General features: G+C 30.5%; 1 non-coding gene across 1 annotated transcript; it reads right to left on the bottom strand.

The window, feature by feature from the left end:
- Positions 1-6,061: 6,061 nt before the first annotated feature.
- On the bottom strand, positions 6,062-6,142 carry TRNAL-AAG. Its single transcript has one exon. It is a non-coding gene; the product is annotated as a tRNA-Leu (tRNA).
- Between the last annotated feature and the right edge of the window lie 510 nt (positions 6,143-6,652).

Genomic DNA, 6,652 nt, shown 5'->3' with positions numbered 1-6,652 from the left:
CCATCGATAATAAGGTAAGAAGCCTTTAAATATTTCCTACCATATGTCAGTCCTTCCTGTGCAGCATGCAACTCAACTATGATATTGTATCTCAAAAAGTCTGAAACCACCTGCTGCCATCAACGCACCACTAGCATTTATAATAACAAAGTTACCGCCACCTAATTCACCTCTATTTTGAGCACTATCATCAAAATTGACCTCAAAAAAATAGAAAAATTGTGGCACCCAAAAAACATAAATCATTTGAAAAAGCATAGAGTCTGCACGGTAAGAGCCATAGTTTTCCCCTACTATTAGAGATACCTTCGGGGCAACCGCATGAATATGCTCTTGGGCTAAGATGGATGTTTTCATAAGGATCGATCTTGGACTTTGATAAATACCTTGAAAGATGCTATCATTCATGGCCAACCAAATCTGGCAAGCACTATAAGACATCAAAACAAGTCTCATTACTTCAGTTACTTCTAGAAGGTCTCTCTCTAAATATTCTGGAGCAAATCATCAATAGATAGAGTTTGAAGAGTACCTGCATTTATAAGAGGGATCGGTCTTCAGATCTGGATTACCAATCTACAATCCAGAACAATATGAGAGTTAGATTCCATAGTATACCTAAGAGGGGCCTGTCTCCCAAGAGAGTTGCCCTCTTTTATGTTGTCTAATTAGCTTTTCCTCAAAATATCAGTTCATTTTACCAAGCTCAAGTATTAAGACCCAACTGGCCACCTTGCAGATCATGAACCCCATGCTCATGAACATCCATCCCAAACACTTAAAATAAAATAAAATAAAAATAAAAATGGAATATCTGAACAAAATTTCATTTGAGTTAGCCAACTAGGTTGTTGAACAAGGCTCATCGACCTAATTATGCCGCATCGTTAGCTTAGCTGGTTAAGTGGGGACAATTTATTCCCCTTAGCAGGACACAACCATATGAACTGCAAAAATGGCCAGAGGCTCTAAATTTTGATACCCCTGATGAGCCCCTTCTCCATGGTCCAACAAAATGCATCTTAGGTTGCTAGTGGAATCCAGTATTGATTTTTCTTTTTTATATCCTAATGTGAAAATATACCTTCCATCCAGACAAATCATGCATAAAAGGAGTAGAGGTACAAATAATTCACTATTGGTGGGCTCAAAGTGGCACTACCTATAATCTTTAGGCAATTGCAATAAAAAGAAAAAAAAAAGGTTCTTCTAACTATAAATTAGTCATCTCATCCTCCACCTAATATGAAGAGAACCTAGGAGCAGTCACACAAAGGTCCTTCCTCATCACTCCAATCATGACAAAGACTAAAGTTTTCTAGAGTCATTATCGATAACCTTATCTCTGAATATCTTTAAGAGCGCAGACAGGCTGGAACCCAGTTCCTTTGACGAAGCCCATCCCTGGAATGGACCCACCTCAAAGTAACGAGTATGATTAGGTTAGTCTTCGTCCATGACAGCTTCTCAGAACTAGGTTGCTGACATCAATGAGGCACCTGGCATTTCTAGGGCCATTCACTTATTAAATAAAGAAGAAGAGACTAAGAATATTACCAAAGTCCATGTGAATAAATTATTAGTATTAGAAAAAAAAACATAGCCCTTGAATCCTAAGATTGGAGTAACATTTTTTTTTATTTGTTAGGTCTTGGTGTTTTTTTCTTTTTTCGCTAAACAAAAGGGGTTAGTGGGGAAGAAGGGACAAGCCCATCCCCGTGTAGCAGTCCTCACTGGGCCCCTGCCCGTCAGGACAATGTTTGATGCGGGCAGACAAGTTTTACTCATATTCTCCCCACCCAAGGATGAGTATGTCACATCTGGCACCACTAAAACTACCAGTAGATCAATAAGCATTCCTAGGCCCCATGTCCGAGCAGTGTCACCATATTTTAATCGACGCGCAGGGCGATTCGAACTTCGAACCATGCAGTTAGAAGACAATGCTCAGTTCTACTGAGCTACCACCTTGGTGGCTAGGTCAAGGTGTTTAAGGCGTCAGAAAGAGTTAGGTCAGGAGGATCCATCTGAAATTATGTATAAACTAAGTTTCAGGTATTCCAATGTTAAATATAATTGTTAAGCATGGATCTACGCGGTTTGTTGGCTTTTTTTAATAGAGTAATAACTCCTAGTGAGCTACAGTATTGATAAAGTTGGAATCCATAATTATTCTCTATCTCCGAAGAAAATAAAAGTACCATGCGAAGTGTCTTATTATTTCAAACACTCTGGCATTGTGATGGAAACAATTGGTAGTGCACATTCTTTTTATCTATTTTTTTATTACTTCATAATTAATCAATGAAGCATCACCAATCATTGCTGCTGTCGCAAGAAGGATTCCCTCCTTCCTAGACCACTTGGTAGAATGGACCACCTTTTCTTAGCAAGGGTGTAAACAAGGTCAGGTCCAAGCATGATCAGAATCAAAACTGAATAAAATAATTAAATTTAAATTTCATGTCATACTTTCCTTATTAGATTCAATTTGGATTTGGACACATAATTCAATATATGTTAACTCTCTAATGTATCTAAGATTTATATTTTATATTTCTCTCTAATACTCCTTTCTTTTCCTTTTTGGAACCTACACAATCTTGTAATGTTGAAACTTCTAATTCAATAACAATGTTGTTTCTTTTTTTTGTTTTTTAAATTAAGTTGTTTCACTTAGTGAGAATCAAATATTATGGTTATAGATTGTAATTATCTTTAACATAATAGTTTTATATATGAATTCAAAAGATGATATGTTAATTGATTAGCGTGCGTGCAACATGCAAATATGAAATGCATAAGTTAAACTATGGACATTTATGGAATTTTGGATCGATAGCAATAGCCTATATATTTGTCCATGTAAATTACTACTAGATTATGCAGTGGATTATGAGTTTGGATGTCGGTGGCATTCAGAGCTGATCTAATAAACTATAGATTAATTAGATACTTAGATCATTAAAATATTCTTCATGGTTCAATCGTCGAATTATCATATAACATTTATAGCCCTAAATCTTGTAAAATTATTTTGAAAGTATGCCCATTTTATGAGTCAAGCATTCAGGTTTATTATAAATTACTATCATAAGAGATTTGTTAAAACTTCTCTCAATTGAAGGTCAAGTTTAAGCTATAAATAGGTTGAGTCAACTCATGGTTCGATGGTTTGGAAATGATCTTTTAGAAACACAGTTGGATTTGATTGATCTGAGTATATATCTTTCTATCTGATCTAGAAGAATCATAAGACTTGATATAGACCACTTTAGCTACTATAAGTAAAGATAGACAAGGTTTAGGAGCGAGATCTGTTACATCAGAAAGCCAAATTACATGTCGAAATTTCAAAGGCTATAACTTGGTCGTATAATGTTCGATTAAGATGATCTTTTTTTCAAATCATGTAACTTTTTTAAGATGATCTTTTTTAGGTTTAAACTCTTTCCAAACTTTTAACAAATTTTCTGGACTTTCTTTTTGTTGAATTCAAATCTTTTCCATTAGCCAAATTGTTCTTGAATGCCTAGCTAGCCACAAGCTTTATGAGTTTTATGAAAATAACTTCAACTACATGATTTTTCTATTTGAATTGTTTACTTATTTTGGTTTCAACCTTCACTTTCTTTTAACAAATGCAGTTGATACATATTTTTGTTTTCTTCAAGCTAACCGTATTATAAGAATAATGATACTGGAAATGTGCATATGACAAGTTCTTTTGCCATGCATGAACGAATTAATATAACTTGCTAGAATTTGCAATATATGAAAAGTGGTTGAATACTGAATTCCCAACTGAGTTACCAAGCCAATATCACATGGCCCAAAAAAACTTTCAAGCATACTAAGGGTGCCTCAAAGCATTTCTCTTTTATTAAAGAGTTATTCTTTTCTGGAACAATAGTTGTTAAACACTAATATTCTATGATCATGTAATCAAGAGAAAATAAAGATTTTATTTTAGAATAGTCTAACTTATAAATATAACTAATTGTCTTTGGAAAGCGATGAATGAAATAAATGCAAAAAAAAAAAAATATTGCTCTTTCCTTAACAAAACATAGAATTATAGTCAAATATATTTTTTTATGCACAAATCAAATAAAGAAAGGTCTAAAAGCATTGAAAGAATTTGCATCATAAGAAATTCTGAATACAATAATTCTTTTGGCAAAGGAGCATGATAAGTTAACAATAGGTATATGCAAACTTTATGTTATTCAAGGATGTAGGATATTTATTTGTAATTTTGAACTTTATGCTGATTTGAAAAATACAATAGGAACTAAAATCCAACAAGCACCATTCAGATTTATCTCTTTAGTAAATTAACAATCTTATAATAATATATCATTATCATCTTGAAATGAGGCTAAATATAAAAATAATAAAGAAAAAGAAAGCAAAAAGATTTATTAGTTGATAAAGTTATTTGACATGTGGTGATGATCTATAAGAAGGATATAGAAGACAAAAATTTCATAAGATTGAATACACATGATAAGAAAAATATCAAAAAATTCTTTAATGTACAAGAAAGAAAAATCCAAAAAAGCATATTATAAGCATTGAAGATACATAATAAGAACATAATAAAGAGAAATCAAGGAAAAAAATATTTATTAAGCCAACAAAAAAGCTTTATAAGATTATATATATATTAAGAAAAATTTAAAAGCTAAAATATTTGTTGGACACATAAAAATGATAGAAAATTCCAAATAAAAAATTACAATTACTCAAAATATATAATTAGTACAAAATTTTATAAGATTGAATATACATATAATCAGAAAAAATGCAAGAGCAAAAATATTTGTTGGATTCTTAAGAATGTAGGATATTTATTTATAATTTTGAACTTTATGCTAATTTGAAAAATACAATAGGAACTGAAATCCAACAAGTACTGATCAGATTTATCTGTTCAGTAAATTAACAATCGTATAATAATATATCATAATCATCTTGAAATGAGGCTAAATATAAAAGTAATAAAGAAAAATAAAGCAAAAATGTTTATTAGATGTTAAAGTTATTTGATATGTGTTGATGATCTATCAAAAGGATATAGAAGACAAAAACTTCACAAGATTGAATACACATGATAAGAAAATATCAAAAGATTGTTTAATGTACAAGAAAGAAAAAACCAAAAAAGAATATTATAAGCATTGAAGATACATTATAAGAACATAATAGAGAGAAATCAAAGATAAAAATATTTATTAAGCCAACAAAATTATTTCATAAGAACTGACTATGGGAAGAAGAAAAAAGCTTTATAAGATTATATATATAAAATAAGAAAAATTTAAAAGCTAAAAAAAATTGTTGGACACATAGAAATGATAGAAAATTACAAATAAAAATTACAATTACTCAAAATATGTAATTAGAAAAAAAAACTTTATAAGACTGAATATAAATATAATTTGGAAAAATTCAAGAGCAAAAATGTTTGTTGGATTCTTAAGGGAGAAAAAGCTCCAAAGAAATGTTTACTAGCATTCAAAATATATAATAAGAACAAAAAGATTAATAAAATTGCATGTATGTATGTATGTATCTATATCTATGAGTTTGTATGTACATATGTATTATGTTTATGTGTGCATATATGTATATATGGATGCATATTTGTATGCATGTATGTGCATATGTATAAGTAGAAAAAAGTTTAAGAGAAAAATATATAATAAGAAAAATTACAAGCATTTAAAATATATTATAAAAAGTTCACACAAATAATTGTTAAGCGTAGAACTTGAGCCCATAAAAGAGATTCTCTCTTTTGCGAGCATGTGCACGGACCTATATATAGCCAGAAATAAAAGAAATATTTAAGAGTAAAAAGATTTCCTAGATGTTTAAAAACAAAAAAAAAAAAACATAAATTTGAGGGAAAAATTTATATGCATGTAAGAGCTAAAAATGGAAAAGTCTAAACAAAAGAGGGAAAAATTTATAAGCATGTGGGAGCTAAAAATAGAAAACTCTAAAGAAAAAATTACAGACATTTAAATATGTGATTTTTGTTTGCAAAACTTATTGTTGAGAGTGGGATTTGAACCCACGCCCTTTCGGACCAGAACCTTAATCTGGCGCCTTAGACCAACTCGGCCATCTCAACTTCCGTGTCGGAAATATATACGACTCTAATTCTTTATACACTTGAGGTAAGTTTACGCACCCAAGCATATATCCTTCAAATCTATTTTTTCCTCTCAAAGGGTAGCCATTGCAAATCAAGTTTTTTTTTTTTCTAGCATATTTGTTTAGAATATGGCAAGCAATACACATCAGATAACGAAATAGCATAAATCGGTTTGGTCACATGTAACAAATTGGCCTAAAGGAAATATCTTACTCTTATTGCATGTTTTGTTATATAATTAGAGTAAAAGCAACTTTTGGGCATCTAAAGTAGCACTTTAGATAGTGGACATTTTTACTGTTTTGTTCATTAAGAAAGTGAAGGTTACTGGAATATATATTTTTTCAGATGTTTGGTTGTAAGGTGTATGAAGTCACTTCTAGCATATATTGAATGAATAATATATTCATATTTTTATTATTATTTCTTTATTAATAAAGTAATATTATTTATTATATAAAATATAAATATATATTGTTTGAATAA

The sequence above is a fragment of the Phoenix dactylifera genome, chromosome 7, assembly GCF_009389715.1.
Source record: "Phoenix dactylifera cultivar Barhee BC4 chromosome 7, palm_55x_up_171113_PBpolish2nd_filt_p, whole genome shotgun sequence".
Lineage (NCBI taxonomy): Eukaryota > Viridiplantae > Streptophyta > Magnoliopsida > Arecales > Arecaceae > Phoenix > Phoenix dactylifera.
The sequence above is the reverse complement of the archived record's forward strand: the minus strand, read 5'-3'. Positions and strand labels throughout refer to the sequence as shown.